The sequence below is a fragment of the Berghia stephanieae genome, chromosome 2, assembly GCF_034508935.2.
Source record: "Berghia stephanieae isolate SIO BIC M18660-M18661 chromosome 2, UCSD_Bste_1.3, whole genome shotgun sequence".
NCBI classification, from domain to species: domain Eukaryota; kingdom Metazoa; phylum Mollusca; class Gastropoda; order Nudibranchia; family Aeolidiidae; genus Berghia; species Berghia stephanieae.
In genome coordinates this window covers 95,791,524-95,809,007 of record NC_088361.1, presented here as the reverse complement: position 1 = coordinate 95,809,007, position 17,484 = coordinate 95,791,524, and the positions used below count along the sequence as shown (strand labels likewise).

Genomic DNA, 17,484 nt, shown 5'->3' with positions numbered 1-17,484 from the left:
CTGAACATTTAGCAAAAAGCCCCGGTTTCTGTTATCTGGCCTGAACGGCGGTACCGCTTGCTGATTACAAGTAATTAATTACCACTGCATGCGATTGAGTAAGGGGAGATCACTGAGTAGGAAAATTATGCATAAAACATGCATTTTAAAATTATTCTGTGACTAAATTTTCAAATTATGAGTCCGGTTTTCTTCAGTTTACTTAAAGATTCACCTTTCTTCTTTAATACTGCTTTTAAATGAAGAAATGTCTACAAAGGTACCTAAAATTTAGTATTTTACCAAAAGTACATTGAAAATATTAATTGTATTAAAATGTCACCGTACAGATTTGATTTTTTTACTTTTTGTGATAATTAACATGTTCTATTTTACCATAGTGAAAACAGAATTGCCAGTTAAGCGACGGTTATTGAGTTATGGTCATTTGAAGTGAAATCGGCTAAAATCCTTGAAAGTGAAAGAATATTATGTTACTTACAAAGTTAATAATTTGAATTATGTTTTTATATTGTTATGTGTAATCCGTATCAGTCTTTTAAAACCATAAATATCCTAAAGCCAATGTTTATCACAGGTTCTCTATCATTTAAAGGACACCAACAATTGCTTCTTAATCTTTAGATAGGATTGTTGTATATATCTCAAGTAATAGTTGATCAAACAATACCAGCGACCAAATCCTGCTCTTTGGACAAAAGAATTTTTAAAAACAAACTTTACTGCATCCGCGATAAATATTGGTATTGAAATTTGTAAGCTTAGTGCCCTGTCTTTATCCAAGTTAATAATAGTCGATTTCCACAAAGATATTTCCACTTGTTGTCCCTGTTGACATTTTTCTATACTATATGCATTACCGGTGGTGTGGAGATTATTTCTGGCCCAAACCCTCAAAGCCCGCACCACCGATAGACTATTGTCGATCCAGAGGGTAGCTAGTGAGTTCTGTTGTAATACTACAGAAACAAGGATAAACTCAGCCTCATGGACCTGGTGGCTCTTAATGACTACTATTTTTCTATGTAAATCGAAAAGAAACTCGAATCTCTCGGGTGCTAGTTATATATGTAAAACGCTTTTCAAAGACAAGCATCGCATCATAATGACTGACACTAACACGAGGGATGATTTTAAAAAGGAAGTAAAAGATTCTTTTTAACAGTAATCTTTATTATGCTCGGTGGATTATGCGATACTCTAGAAACCCGTGTATCAGTAACATTGCTTATTTATAATTAAATAAACATTGAATTTTTACTACAGCCGAAACTGCAATATCTGACGACATTGCTGGTCGAAAGCATTATTAAGTCAGTCATGCCACTATGTGATTTACAATAATAATAATAATAATAATAATAATAATAATAATAATAATAATAATAATAATAATAATAATAATGATAATAATAATAATAATAATAATAATAATAATAATAAAAATAATAATAATAATAATAATAATAATAATAATAATAATAATAATAATAATAATAATAATAATAATAATAATAATAACAATAACAATAATAATAATAACAATAATAACAATAATAATAATAATAATAATAATAATAATAATAATAATAATAATAATAATAATAATAATAATAATAATAATAATAATAATAATAATAATAATAGACTCTTGGCGCAATACAATGGGAAATAGGATGTTGTTTTGACAGTAAGGAATCAGTACAGAGATAAAACCGGTATTGAAAGTTTTCTTTTTCTTTTGAATTTTGAAAGTCTCAGGTCTTTCTTTAAAAAGTTTCTCAGTTACTTCTTTATCTCACTTTCTAGTTCATTCATTTGGAAAACTTCACAATTCATTAACAAAAAGAATTTAGTTCTTTTATTTTGTTTTGGAACTCTTCCTTTTAACAGCTCTCTTTTTATACTGGAAACTCTCATATCCATCTTGTTTAGACTTCCCAGTCACTACTGTTAATTCTTTACAAAAAGAAAAGACAACATGTCCAACAATGGTGGTGGTTTTCGATTGGATGCCACCAAACCTAAATTGCGTGTTTGGTCGCCTTTTACGAAACGTATGAGCTTACGGTGGGTCAATTCTTACACCCTCTCAGTTGAGGCACCCCGGATACCACACGGGGGCAATTTGAGTTAAAAGTAAGTAACTTCACATTTTCTCATATATTAACTCTGTACCATTTTTGGATCTCCTTAGTTCCTTCATATATTAACTCAGGTGGGTTTTTTTTATGGATGCAACCAAATTTAAATGGCTCATTTAGTTGCCTATTACGGTGATACATGCATGAGCTTACAGTGAGTCAATTCTTGTACCCTTTAAGTTGAGGGGCCCTGGTTACCACACAGGGGCAATTAGAGCTTGCAGTAAGTAAACTTCTGAAATACTATTCAATACATTTATGTGAAAAGTGAACAACAAACAACAGGGGCTAAGAAATTGACTTCTCAGTTACTTCATTATCTGATCCACCGGTTCATTCTTTTCAAAAACCATTTTTTTTTACAACTTCTAAGTTCCACACATTTTTGAAATTTTAGTCATTTCCTTTAGAACTCGGTTCCTTTTAACACCTTTCTTTTGTATTCTTGGAATTCTCAGTCCTATCTTTTTCTTTCCTTCTCAGTTACTTCTTTTATTACTTTCTACATTCCCTTTCTAGAAATCAGTAAACTATTGCACCGCTATGTTGAAACTATTTTATTTATGTTGTGAAATATGAACAACATGCAAGAAGGGCTAAGAAGTTAACGCAATAGAAATGTGATTTCTTATAAGAATGTCTGAAATACAATGGAGAGATAAGATGTCGTTTTGACAGTAAGGACTTGGTACGGAGCTATAACCGGTGATGAAAGCTTTCTTTTTAAGTTCCTAAGTTATTTTTTGTTTGTTAACCTATTCAGTTATTTTTTCTAATTATGGTTCCATCTGGTTCTGCTCCATCTCCTTCTACTACATATTCTCCCTAATATTCTATTTATTCATAATTTTCTACTCCCTCTTATTCAGCTCACATGCTTCTTAGTTTCATATTTTTATCGCTGATTTCATTAATTTTATGATGAATATTTTTTCCAAATATCCCTCTTTTCACTTGACATATTAAGTTGGAATTTTATAATAATCATACTATTATCTATCACGAATAGCATTTGCATCAATTCTATTTTCATAATATATAAACACATTTAATTGTATGGTATGCAAGCTTAACTAGATATCAATAATCGGCTACTGGATTATCTACGATTTATTTCACACAACTAATCAACAAATTAATATAATCTGTAAACTTGAAAACTTTTAAGAATCAATAAGAAAGTTTTCCTGATTACAGTTAATTTTATATTGTGGTCCACCTTACGTTATAAAAAAAAAAAAAGAAATCTGTATGAGTTATATTCCTAATATAAATATATCAAATACACATGCTCTCTCTCTCTCTCTCTCTCTCTCTCTCTCTCTCTCTCTCTCTCTCTCTCTCTCTCTCTCTCTCTCTCACACACACACACACAAACACATACAGAGAGAGAAAGAGAGAGGGAGAGAGAGGGGGAGAGAGAGAGAGAGAGAGAGAGAGAGAGAGAGAGAGAGAGGGGGGGGGGGGGGGAGAGAGAGAGAGAGAGAGAGGGGGGGGGGAGAGAGAGAGAGAGAGGGGGGAGCATATAATTTTGACATTGAAATAAAACTAGCCTTAAAAATATAAGTTAAGATAGTAAATTCTCACCATGATCACGACCTCCCAAAGAATTAAATCCGTGTCCTTTTCCATTAGTATTGATTGTGTTGAGATGTCAAATGAGCTGTCATTGTTTGAAGAAAAATCTTTATTCCCACAAACATCTGATGAAGAGCTGTTTGCTTCTTGACATAGTTCCATTTCTGCCACAAGTGTATTATCACTTCTTGAATGTAAAGTCACCATAAAGAAAATTTTATGACGATCTACAACAGGAGGAAGAGACAATTGTAATGAATGGTGAGTCTTTTGTTTTTAAGGGTTTTATGTCGCTTGTAACACATTTAGGTCATTTCATTGCCAGTTAAAAGGATAAAGAACTGATCAAGTGTGTATGAAAGGTGCCAGACAAAGAATCTTCTAAGTTCCACATTTTTGAAATTTTAGTCATTTTCTTTAGAACTCAGTTCCTTTTAACACCTTTCTTTTGTATTCTTGGAATTCTCAGTCCTATCTTTTTCTTTCCTTCTCAGTTACTTCTTTTATTACTTTCTACATTCCCTTTCTAGAAATCAGTTTCTTATTTCATAGAAACTAAGCGTTATTACAATTTTTGCATACTCAGTTGAGGCATCCCAGATACCACACAGGGGCAATTGGAGCTTGAAGTAAGTAAACTATTGCGCCGCTATGTTGAAACTATTTTATTTCTGTTGTCAAATATGAACAACATGCAAGAAGGGCTAAGAAGTTGACGCAATAGAAATGTGATTTCTTATAAGAATGTCTGAAATACAATGGAGAGATAAGATGTCGTTTTGACAGTAGGACTTGGTACGGAGCTATAACGGTGATGAAAGCTTTCTTTTTAAGTTCCTAAGTTATTTTTTGGTTCTTAACCTATTCAGTTACTTTTTCGAATTATGGTTCCGTCTGCTTCTGCTCCATCTCCCTCTACTACATATTATCCCTAATATTCCATTTCTTCATCATTTTCCTGTCCTCTTATTCAGCTCACATGCTTCTTAGTTTCATATTTTTATCGCTGATTTCATTAATTTTATGATGAATATTTTTTCCAAATATTCCTCTTTTCACTTGACATATTAAGTTGGAATTTTATAATAATCATACTATTATCTATCACAAATAGCATTTGCATCAATTCTATTTTCATAATATATAAACACATTTAATTGTGTGGTATGCAAGCTAAACTAGATATCAATGATCATCTACTGAATTATCTACGGTTTGTTTCCCACAACTAATGAGCAAATCATTTAAATCAAGAAATATAATCTGTAAACTTGAAAACTTTTAAGAATCAATAAGAAAGTTTTCCTGATTACAGTTAATTTTATATTGTGGTCCAGCTTACGTTATAAAAAAATAAATAAACTGTATGATTTATATTCCTAATATAAATATATCAAATACACATGCTCTCTCTTTCTCTCTCTCTCTCTCTCTCTCTCACACACACACACACACACACACACACAAACACATACACAGAGAGAGAGAGAGGAGAGAGAGAAAGAGAGAGATGGAGAGAGAGGAGAAAGATGGAGAGATAAAGATGGAGAGAGAGAGAGAGAGAGAGAGAGAGAGAGAGAGAGGAGAGAGAGAGAGAGAGAGAGAGAGACAGACAGACAGACAGACAGACAGACAGAAGACAGAAGAGAGAGAGAGAGAGAGAGAGAGAGAGAGAGAGAGAGAGAGAGCATATAATTTTAACATTCAAATAAAACTAGCCTTAAAATTATAAGTATAGATAGCAAATTCTCACCATGATCACGACCTCCCAAAGAATTAAATCCGTGTCCTTTTCCATTAGTATTGATTGTGTTGAGATGTCAAATGAGCTGTCATTGTTTGAAGAAAAATCTTTATTCCCACAAACATCTGATGAAGAGCTGTTTGCTTCTTGACATAGTTCCATTTCTGCCTCAAGTGTATTATCACTTCTTGAATGTAAAGTCGCCGTAAAAAATATTTGATGACGATCTACAACAGGAGGAAGAGACAATTGTAATGAATGGTGAGTCTTTTGTTTTTAAAGGTTTTATGTCGCTTGTAACACATTTAGGTCATTTCATTGCCAGTTAAAAGGATAAAGAACTGATCAAGTGTGTATGAAAGGTGCCAGACAAAGAATCTTCTAAATTCCACACATTTTTGAAATTTTAGTCATTTTCTTTAGTACTCAGTTCCTTTTAACACCTTTCTTTTGTATTCTTGGAATTCTCAGTCCTATCTTTTTTCTTTCCTTCTCAGTTACTTCTTTTATTACTTTCTACATTCCTTTCTAGAAATCAGTTTCTTATTTCATAGAAACTAAGCTTTATTACAATTTTTGCACACTCAGTTGAGGGATCCCAGATACCACACAGGGGCAATTGGAGCTTGGAGTAAGTAAACTATTGCACCGCTATGTTGAAACTATTTTATTTATGTTGTGAAATATGAACAACATGCAAGAAGGGCTAAGAAGTTAACGCAATAGAAATGTGATTTCTTATAAGAATGTCTGAAATACAATGGAGAGATAAGATGTCGTTTTGACAGTAAGGACTTGGTACGGAGCTATAACGGTGATGAAAGCTTTCTTTTTAAGTTCCTAAGTTATTTTTTGTTTGTTAACCTATTCAGTTACTTTTTCTAATTATGGTTCCGTCTGCTTCTGCTCCATCTCCTTCTACTACATATTCTCCCTAATATTCCATTTCTTCATCATTTTCCTGTCCCTCTTATTCAGCTCACATGCTTCTTAGTTTCATATTTTTATCGCTGATTTCATTAATTTTATGATGAATATTTTTTCCAAATATTCCTCTTTTCACTTGACATAATAAGTTGGAATTTTATAATAATCATACTGTTATCTATCACGAATAGCATTTGCATCAATTCTATTTTCATAATATATAAACACATTTAATTGTGTGGTATGCAAGCTAAACTAGATATCAATGATCATCTACTGAATTATCTACGGTTTATTTCCCACAACTAATGAGCAAATCATTTAAATCAAGAAATATAATCTGTAAACTTGAAAACTTTTAAGAAGCAATAAGAAAGTTTTCCTGATTACAGTTAATTTTATATTGTGGTCCAGCTTACGTTATAAAAAAATAAATAAATAAACTGTATGAGTTATATTCCTAATATAAATATATCAAATACACATGCTCTCTCTCTCTTTCTCTCTCACACACACACACACACAAATACATACACACACAGAGAGAGAGAGAGAGGAGAGAGAGAAAGAGAGAGATGGAGAGAGAGATGGAGAGAGAGGAAGAGAGAGGAGAGAGAGAGAAGAGAGAGAGAAGAGAGAGAGAGAGAGAGAGAGAGAGAGAGAGAGAGAGAGAGAGAGAGAGAGAGAGAGAGAGAGAGAGAGAGAGAGAGAGAGCATATAATTTTAACATTCAAATAAAACTAGCCTTAAAATTATAAGTTAAGATAGCAAATTCTCACCATGATCACGACCTCGCAAAAAATTAAATTCGTGTCCTTTTCCATTAGTATTGATTGTGTTGAGATGTCAAATGAGCTGTCATTGTTTGAAGAATAATCTTTATTCCCACAAACATCTGATGAAGAGCTGTTTGCTTCTTGACATAGTTCCAGTTCTGCCTCAAGTGTATTATCACTTCTTGAATGTAAAGTCGCCGTAAAAAATATTTGATGACGATCTACAACAGGAGGAAGAGACAATTGTAATGAATGGTGAGTCTTTTGTTTTTAAGCGTTTTATGTCGCTTGTAACACATTTAGGTCATTTCATCGCCAGTTAAAAGGATAAAGAACTGATCAAGCGTGTATCAAAGGTGCCAGACAAAGCACCTTCTAAGTTCCACACATTTTTGAAATTTTAGTCATTTTCTTTAGTACTCAGTTCCTTTTAACACCTTTCTTTTGTATTCTTGGAATTCTCAGTCCTATCTTTTTTCTTTCCTTCTCAGTTACTTCTTTTATTACTTTCTACATTCCCTTTCTAGAAATCAGTTTCTTATTTCATAGAAACTAAGCTTTATTACAATTTTTGCACACTCAGTTGAGGGATCCCAGATACCACACAGGGGCAATTGGAGCTTGAAGTAAGTAAACTATTGCGCCGCTATGTTGAAACTATTTTATTTATGTTGTGAAATATGAACAACATGCAAGAAGGGCTAAGAAGTTGACGCAATAGAGATGTGATTTCTTATAAGAATGTCTGAAATACAATGGAGAGATAAGATGTCGTTTTGACAGTAAGGACTTGGTACGGAGCTATAACCGGTGATGAAAGCTTTCTTTTTAAGTTCCTAAGTTATTTTTTGTTTGTTAACCTATTCAGTTACTTTTTCTAATTATGGTTCCGTCTGCTTCTGCTCCATCTCCTTCTACTACATATTCTCCCTAATATTCCATTTCTTCATCATTTTCCTGTCCCTCTTATTCAGCTCACATGCTTCTTAGTTTCATATTTTTATCGCTGATTTCATTAATTTTATGATGAATATTTTTTCCAAATATTCCCCTTTTCACTTGACATATTAAGTTGGAATTTTATAATAATCATACTATTATCTATCACGAATAGCATTTGCATCAATTCTATTTTCATAATATATAAACACATTTAATTGTGTGGTATGCAAGCTAAACTAGATATCAATAATCATTTTCTCTCTCTCACACACACATACACACACACACACACACACACAAGTATTGAAAGGTAGAGTGCAAAGCAGTCCTATTTTGTTTGTTTTTTTCGTCTATTTGGGTTAGCTCGAGGTCGGAAGGATTTTTTTTATATTAGGGTTAGTAAAGATATCCAAACTTTTTTTTCTATGAGGACAAAATGTCTCCATAACAATAACAATCACAAAATTTAATTCAACGATTACCTTGAATGGTCACATTTCATAAGGAAATTTTAAACTTTCACTAGATAATCTATCAAGGTTTCTAGAGCTTTTAAAATGCTACTAGATATAATATACTAACAAATCGAATAAATAAACGCCTGACAAAAAAGATCCCCGTTGAAAATACTATCTAATTGAAAGAGATACTAAACCGAGGAGCTTTCGTGGATGGCCTCCCCTTTCCACGGAAAACCCTGTTGCCTGTTACTGTTAAAGTTAAGTCGATTTAAAATGAGAAGAAAGAAACTACAGGAATAAGAACTCTTCCATAGGCCGATAGTTGGGGTAAAGCTGGGTAACTTCGCCGACGGGTAAATTCGCGTAGACCCTCAACTCCCATGTAATAACGCAAGGTAGATAATAGTTATCCTTTCACCCCTCAGTATTGGAATAGACAATATTAAAAAGACAAGTCATGAATGTTTGTATTGCTTCAATTTGCAGGCAACCAATGAAAAATATTAAAAAGTTATAGCACATCAAAATGACAACTCGTAATCAAGATGTAATATCCTTGACTTTTCCACTGTAACGGCAATCCTACTCTTACACCAAAACTCCCCTGATTTGATCACTTGACTGTGAAGGCCCAGGTCACAAAATCAATGCTGTTTTCACTTTGTCGCCATCCATATCCATATTTTCATTTTAAGATTAGATTCTCATCATAAAAACATTTCTAAAATATTTATGACATTATTTCAAAGTTATATACTTTCGGGTAAATTCGCCGGACATCATTATCATTGTTCAATAATTATTCTGAAGACGATCTTTTGCATGCAATATAAGCTGTTATCAAGCATTGAAATCTAAAGAAATTTGTAAAAGAAAATATGAATATGAAGTGGGAATAAAATCAGTCAGGTGAAGATGGCCAGCTTGCTCTGATCTCGTAACTTTGGCATTGTAATTTGACCTCTGGAACACTTTACATACATCCATAGAATTAAACGGTAAATTCCTTGCATACATCACACTCGATTAATGTGCGAGTAAACATTTGTCAATAGGCGATATCGGATAATGTAAAGAGATTTGAGGACAAAACGTGTGAGATGGAAATTGTTGCCCGTATTCTTGTAGGGGAAAGATAAAACTATAAAAGCTCGCAGCGAAGTTAGCCTCCTAGAGGCGAATTTACCCGACTGCAGTGGATGTTATAAAAGAGCTGTTGTGGCTAAAATACAACATATCGTAATCTAAGCATTCACAGAAATCGGATAATATCACTGTAAACATTAACATAAAAATATAGTTAATTGGCCAGGTGAACCGATTGTCAGTGTCCGGGTTGCCCAATTTGGCATATTGACTGCTCAAGGCCCAAGGCTCAAGTCATCTCACTAACTGTTCTTTAATAAAATACTAGATACAGTAAATAGAGAGAGAGAGAGAGAGAGAGAGAGAGAGAGAGAGAGAGAGAGAGAGAGAGAGAGAGAGAGAGAGAGAGAGAGAAAGAGAGATAGAGAGAGAGAGAGATAGAGAGAGAGATAGAGAGAGAGAGAGAGGGAGAGGGAGAGAGAGAGAGAGAGAGAGAGAGAGAGAGAGAGAGAGAGAGAGAGAGAGAGAGAGAGAGAGAGAGAGTTTTGGAAAAAAATGTTTTTAACTTTCAGATGTTTGTTTTAAAAGCCTGTATAATAGGAACTTACCCGCGATGGGGGAAATATTTGTCAAAAGTGCCGCATTCCATGCAATAAGATGATTCGAAGCTTGCGACCTCGTATGTAATTTCATCTAACGTCTGTGTTACAGTCGTCAAACCACCTGAAGAATACTGTTGCTGACTGTTGGTCATCGATGCAATGTTGGTAGTTTTGATGGCATTTATAAAGAGGCTACCTTTTGAAGTAGCGATTTCCCTTTAATTTAATGATGACCTGTGTGAAACAAAAAGCAAAAGTTAGTGAGAAGCTAACACCCTACCGAACGGCTACAAGTAATTGCTCACGTCCGTTCAATTCGACGAAAACCAGGATAAACTCCGGATCAATGGGCTCGGAAAGTCTTTCATTATTGTGATATTATTATAAGACAGGCACTTCAGTAATGACATATTACTAGTTTTAATGGATGAAGACCAACCCTTGATTTTAAAGAGTTTAATTTTAGTCACTATGCTGTTAGCAAAATATTTCTATCATCATCATCATCATCATCATCATCATCATCATCATCATCATCATCATCATCATCATCATCATCATCATCATCATCATCATCATCATAACCACAACCACCACTACCACCATCATTATCAATATTATTATTCACATTGCTTGTAAAAGATAGGGCTTCAACAGTACATCACCGTATTCTGTTCTTTGTCTTTCTCCAAGACATTCCAGCCAACTTCCTCTTCCTCACAAGATCGTGTTTTCTTTGGCCTCCCATTCTTTTTTTCCCCGAGCGTTCCAGCCCACAGCTAGTCTCCTAATGTCTCTTGTTGGTTTTCTGAGAGTGTGACCAATCCATTTCCATTGATCTCAGTGATTGCCACTCAAGAGACTGTTCTATTAGAATCCGGAGCGCTGCAATTTGGTCGGTACAGGATCTGTCTTTTCTGAATCCTGCTTGCTCACGGCGAAGTTTCTCATCAAGTGCAGTTTTCAGCCTTTCCAATATCACTCGAATGAAAATTTTATTAGGAATTGAGAGGAGCACGATGCCTCACTGGTTCTTACAATCCCCTAGGTCTCCCGTTTTTTTTTTTTTTTTGGGAGCTTGACAACATTCTTTCTTCCAATCTGAAGGCATTTGATTTTGACTCCATATTTTAAAAAAAAGAATAGAGGACGCAACATGTCCACTGTTTAAATTCGTTTTGAGGGCCTCTGGGAGCACGCCATCTAGTCCTGGAGCTTTTCTATTTTTCATTCCCTTTCAGAGTTTGTAAATTTATATTTTAGATGAGGTACTGTATTTACATCATAACTCGTTTCGGGTGCTTCTATTTCTGGGGTTGTATCAGGTGGAGGCCGATTTAGGAGTTGTCTGAAATGTTCCATCCATCGATTTCTCTGTTCTATTTATGTTGTCAGAGGTTGACTATTTCTATCCCTTACAGTCCTTTTCTGTGCCGTTTTCTTACCTGAAAGAGTTTGTGATACCGTACAATGCTTTTGCGTCTTTTTGCCAGCTGCTTCTTCTGCTTCAGTAACTAAGTCATTGAAGTATGTCCTTTTGTCTTTCTTTGCACTTCTCTTGACATTTTGTTCTTTACAATGTTGTATTAACTTTTTCAGATCTTTCTTTCTTCGTTATTCTGACATTAATTTTTTTCCAGTTTAAGTGTTTTCCTTCCACCAACAGGATCTCGGGTTTCATTTGAAAGCCAAACTTGTCTTTCTTGATTTATTACCAAGAGTTTCTAAGCATGCTTCATTCCAGGCGCTCTTCAGACAAGGCCAGTGTTTTTAAGACTTGTTTCATCGACAAGATTTTCTAAAAGCTCGAATCTATTTCGTAAGCATGTGCTACATGCTGTTCTTGTTGTATTGTTCTTTAATTTTATCCGTATGCCCTCAGTTTGAGATTCAAAAGAACGTGTCTGGAGTTCGTCAGTTTCACCGCAGTACGGGTGTCTATACGGCTGAGTCTCCACTTTATGGTTGTGAGGTGATCAATTTGGTTATCAGTGCGTCCATCAGGTGATATTCCATGTTTTTAGTTAATATTTTTTATGGGGAAAGACACTGCCACCAATAATCAATTCGTTAAATGCACAGAAATCGAGGAAAAGTGCACCATTTTCATTAATAGTACTCACTGCTTGTGGGCCCATGAAGTATTCCTTTCCTTTGTTATCTGGTTCTATTTTTTCATTCACGCCACCCATCAAAATTTTTATGTCTTTGTCAGGATATTTATCAAATGTGGTCTGAAGCATGTCATAAAATTAATTACTATGAATTGTTGGTGGGTGTATAGACATGGATGCTAGTGACTTCTCCTTTCGGAGTTAAACCTAGCTGACAAGATCTTGGATGAAATGGGTTTCTATTTAATGAGTGCTCAGCACTCTTCGGGGGTCATGATTGCAACTCCTTCTGCTTTGTTACTAGTCCCGTCTTTATGTCCTGTATAATAATGTCTTTTCCGGATGAGAGCGTGGAATGTCCTGATCTATTCCATCGGCTCACGTATATTCCAAGCAGCTCCAATCCATGCCTGTTCATCTCTCTTGCTACTTGAGCTGACTTTCCGGTCTCATACATAGTACGGATATTCCGGGTTCCAATCCTTGTTCTTGCCTTCATCGAGAAAAGATGTCGGGGATCCGACTTCCTTGCGGTTTTCACTAGACCTCGTCATACTTCCTCCAGTTTCCGCCATATCTCCTGGGTAGGAATATCCTCGAGTCAAGCCAGTAAAGCAATAGTATGCTCTGTTGATTCTGTTGCTTTGTATTTTTCTACAGGGTGGGATGCCCAAACCTCCCGTTTCCGGGCTCGGGACCGACAAATGCACTTTGGAATCATCATCATCATCATCATCATCATCATCATCATCATCATCATCATCATCATCATCGACAATATGCCACAGGAACAAGATCGCCTGAACTCGCGTAACAATGCAACGTTTTATCTATCTATTCGAACACTTAAACGCATGCAAAATGACTCGTAGATAATAGCTTACTAGGTGGAGAATGAACGTTTTTAAAAATCGTCTTCCCAACCACCCCCCTCCCCGCGATCCATCTCCAGCCCGAAGAAAGAAAATCTCGCTTGAAGTTAACCAAATTATGAAAACTTTCCAAAACAGGAGTCAACATAACATACAAACCACATGGGGGGGGGGGGGGGGAGAGAGAGAGAGAGAGAGAGAGAGAGAGAGAGAGAGAGAGAGAGAGAGAGAGAGAGAGAGAGAGAGAGACTATTGGCGACCATTTAAGAGAAAGTAAAAGTGCAGGCCTATGGCTCCGATAAAGAAGTTTATCAGTCCATAGCAGATCTTCATCCACTATAATTTTATCGGCAGGTCTTCCGTAGCTTCACACCACCTAAAAGGCTTTGATGTTTCTAGAGTTACAAAGGCTGTCAAAGTTCCAATACCCTATCAATTTTGCTGTTTAAAACTTTGTGTTTTATGTGACGTAATTATCGCTAAGTTCAAAATCGATTTACTGAATTGTTTGTTCTTTATGATTATGTAGATAAAATCAAACCGATTTCCAATATATAAGAGAATCTGGCAGTAATTTAAATATGATAAAACAGTAATTTTCTCACCATCAGATGAAAATGGCCTCTCGAAGATTTCATCAGTTTCTTCATTCTTTAAAAATGAATCTGTACAGTTCGCCATCTCGTGAAAAGTGTCGGCCACAGACTGGTGGTTGGTGTGTAGTTGTGAGTTGTTGTTTGTGAACAACAATTCAGTTAAATTAAATTCCAAACGATTTATTTTTAGGTAATTAAGTAAATAATCAGTATAGAACGTCCAACGGTAAACATTGCTCAAACAACATTAAATTGGGTCAGCTATGACACGAATTAATATTCACCTGAACAGACATAAACACTCATGCACATAAAAACATATTATTGTATCTACACTCAAGTACACACACAATACAAGATACAGAGCTAAACCTCAATACAAAAAGTTGTTACCGAATGCGTCCACAGACCCCTCCCCCCCCCCCCCCACCCACACACATACACACACACACACACACACACACACATACACGCCACACAAACACATTGCGACACACAGCAAATGAGGCTTCTGTAAAGGAAAAGTGAAGTTGACGTCACTCAGCACTTTGTTATTATTTAGATTGCCAGTGATTACAAAAATGATCAATTCGCTTTTTAACGTCTGGGGTAACACATAGTTCTGTGTATTGATACGTTTCATCCGGTGGGCATATGATGTGACTATCTTACATCTTACACAAATCTTACACGTATTATCAATTTACTTTTCAATCTAAATTTCAGGTCACAACATTTTGTGAGTATCTTGCAGTAAAATCAACTGGACACATCAATTTGTTTACACGACAAATAAATTTTATTGCCTCATATCGTAGTCATCATTAAGTTTATATCCACCAGATGCAGGTGTTGAAAAATGAGGCTGACGTCACTCGTCTCTTCGTTACTATGTTTAGACCGCAAGTCGGCTAATTAATTTTCACTTGATACGTACTTGTATATATATATATATATATATATATATATATATATATATATATATATATATATATGTGTGTGTGTGTGTGTGTGTGTGTGTGTGTGTGTGCGTGTGTATGTGAGAGAAAAGCGATTAAAAAGGACAGTGTGTACTTTTAAAAAAACAACAACAAAAAACAAGGCTTTTGATTCTGTACCTCATGATAGATTATTCATTAAACTAAAAGCATATGGATTTAAAGGGAATATCTTTAAGTGGATTAAAGACTTTCTTAATAATCGAATACAAAGAGTCAATGTCAATAGGGTGGGGTCGGATTTTAAGAATGTAATTAGCGGTGTACCCCAAGGAAGCTTATTGGGACCACTTTTATTTCTTTTATATTATATAAATGATTTACCATGTGGCATAAATTCAGCCTGCAAACTGTTTGTAGACAATCCGAAGATCTATAGTACAAATGAACATCATAACATTCTACAAAATGATATATTTTCACTTTTCAAATGGTCTGCAACATGGCATTTGGATTTTAATGTTTCGAACTGTAAAGTATTAATATTGGAAAAAATAATCCATGTGATAATTATTTTACCGATACTTCTAAGTCAAATCTACTTTCCGTTGTGCCTTATAAAAAGAATGTGGGAGTTACTTTTGATTCACTTTTGAATTTTGATGAACATATTGATAATTGTGTAAGCCGTGCAAACAGAATGATGGGAATAATATGTAGAACCTTTATAAGTCTTGATAAAACCACATTTTTATATTTGTATAAATCGCTCGTTCGACCAATTCTAGAATACGGAAATTGCATCTGGAGCCCATTATATAAGAGACAATCTATTAGTATTGAAAGTGCACAGAGAAGAGCCACCAAAAAGATTTATACAATACAGTATTTATCTTATAAGGAAAGGTTAGAATTTCTTGACTTACCCAGTTTGAAATATAGAAGAATTCGTGGGGATTTAATTCAGGTTTATAGATTGGTACATGGTCTGGATATGATAGACTTTTCTGATTTCTTTTTTCATATTCTAATATTACTTTTACTAGAGGGGACAAGTTTAAGATATGTGTCTCTTGACGCATAACAAACATAAGACAAAACTGGTTCGGTATTCGTATTGTCCAGAAATGGAACAGTTTGAAATTTGAAACAAATCTATGGATTATAATTTCAAGGTGTTAGTAGACGGGAATTAAAATATGATGGGAGATTTATATATGACGAATAATACTTGTTTGCACTGCTGTTGACATGGCTTTCAATCTTGTATGTATATATTATGCATTATTATATTATTATGGTTATCTTCTATATGCGTGTGTATGTATGTATGTATGTATGTATGTATGTATGTATGTATGTATGTATGTATGTATGTATGTATGTATGTATGTATGTATGTATGTGTGTGTGTGTGCTTTGCATGTCACAGTTAAAGATATATGTTTGTACACCACATATACATGAGTACATTTAAGTTGAAATACTATCTTTACCACGTGTATCATTATTGTAATCTTTAATCAATAGATTTATGGCATTACTATTAATATTAAGGGCATTCAAGGGATTTTCTCCTATTTTGCCCTATGCCATATGTTATGTTATGTTAAACAAACAAACAAACAAAAACACCCCAAAACAAACAAACAAACAAACATTGAGCTCTTGTATCGAGTATGTGCTCAAAAGCATAGCCATTTTTGGTATAGATAGAATGCGCTTGGCCAAGGAGTTCACAACATTGCCATCCGGAAGTATAACGGACCTACACACAAACTCTGTGTAACCATGAACCTTTATAGTCTTGTTAATACAGTTTAGTGAGAACAACTCACAAACGCGGATGGCAAAAACAATAACAAAGGCCTGAGTGACGTCATCTTCGAACTATCTATACTTGTCTGTCACCCGAAGCAATCGACCCCACAGTTTAAGAGCAATTATCACAATATTATGGCCAAGTAGTGAAGGAAATGCATTGTGACATTTGACAAGGCCAAGCTTTTTCTTCTTCAATCGCTTGTGTTTAAACTGTGAGTGATGCTCAGAGTCTGTGGGACTGGTTGTTTGGATGACAGGTAAGTGCTTAATTAAGATGGCCGTGGTCTCAAGCCAACAGCAATAGATAGTTCGAAGATGACGTCACTCAGGTCTTTGTTATTGTTTTTTGCCATCGTTGTTTATGAGTAACGCTCACTGAACTGCATTAACCTGACTATAAACGTTCATGGATACACACCGTTTTGTGTGTTGGTCCGTTATACTTCCGGATGGCAATGTTATGAGCTTCTTAGCCAAGCGCATACTATCTATATGACACCTGTGAGGCGCTATTTTTTTTTTAAAATATAAAATAATCAACAGAGCCACTTTTGTTGCTTGTCAAAAACCCATTTTACACCTGAATGCGGTGAGAGAAATTGAGTGAAAAGCCTATTGCAAGGACTCAACATTGTTCCGTCAAAGCGGGACTCTAGGAACCAACCGGTCCGAATACAGCAGCTTCTAATGGTGCTCATGACGATCGTCCCAATCTGTAAATTCCGCACCGTACTCGTGCACCGTCTTCCATTGTCATATCTAGCTTCTCAACACACATCGTCATCGGACGTACTTTCCTTCATGTTTACATTAGAGCCAGCTAGCCTACCAATCGATGATTTGTAGAGATCGATGTACGGGTTTTTACACAGAACATAAA

The 17,484-nt window shown here is 35.0% G+C and overlaps 1 protein-coding gene across 1 annotated transcript in view; it reads right to left on the bottom strand.

The window, feature by feature from the left end:
- Positions 1-5,600, bottom strand: part of LOC144965938 (beta-citrylglutamate synthase B-like) — a 74,495-nt gene extending 68,895 nt beyond the window's left edge. Inside the window, exons 1-2 of the mRNA XM_078901812.1 lie at positions 5,476-5,600; positions 3,732-3,949 (exon numbers count right to left, since the gene is read on the bottom strand). The gene's annotated coding sequence lies outside the window, so the exon portion shown is untranslated. The remainder of the gene's footprint in view (positions 1-3,731; positions 3,950-5,475) is intronic.
- Between the last annotated feature and the right edge of the window lie 11,884 nt (positions 5,601-17,484).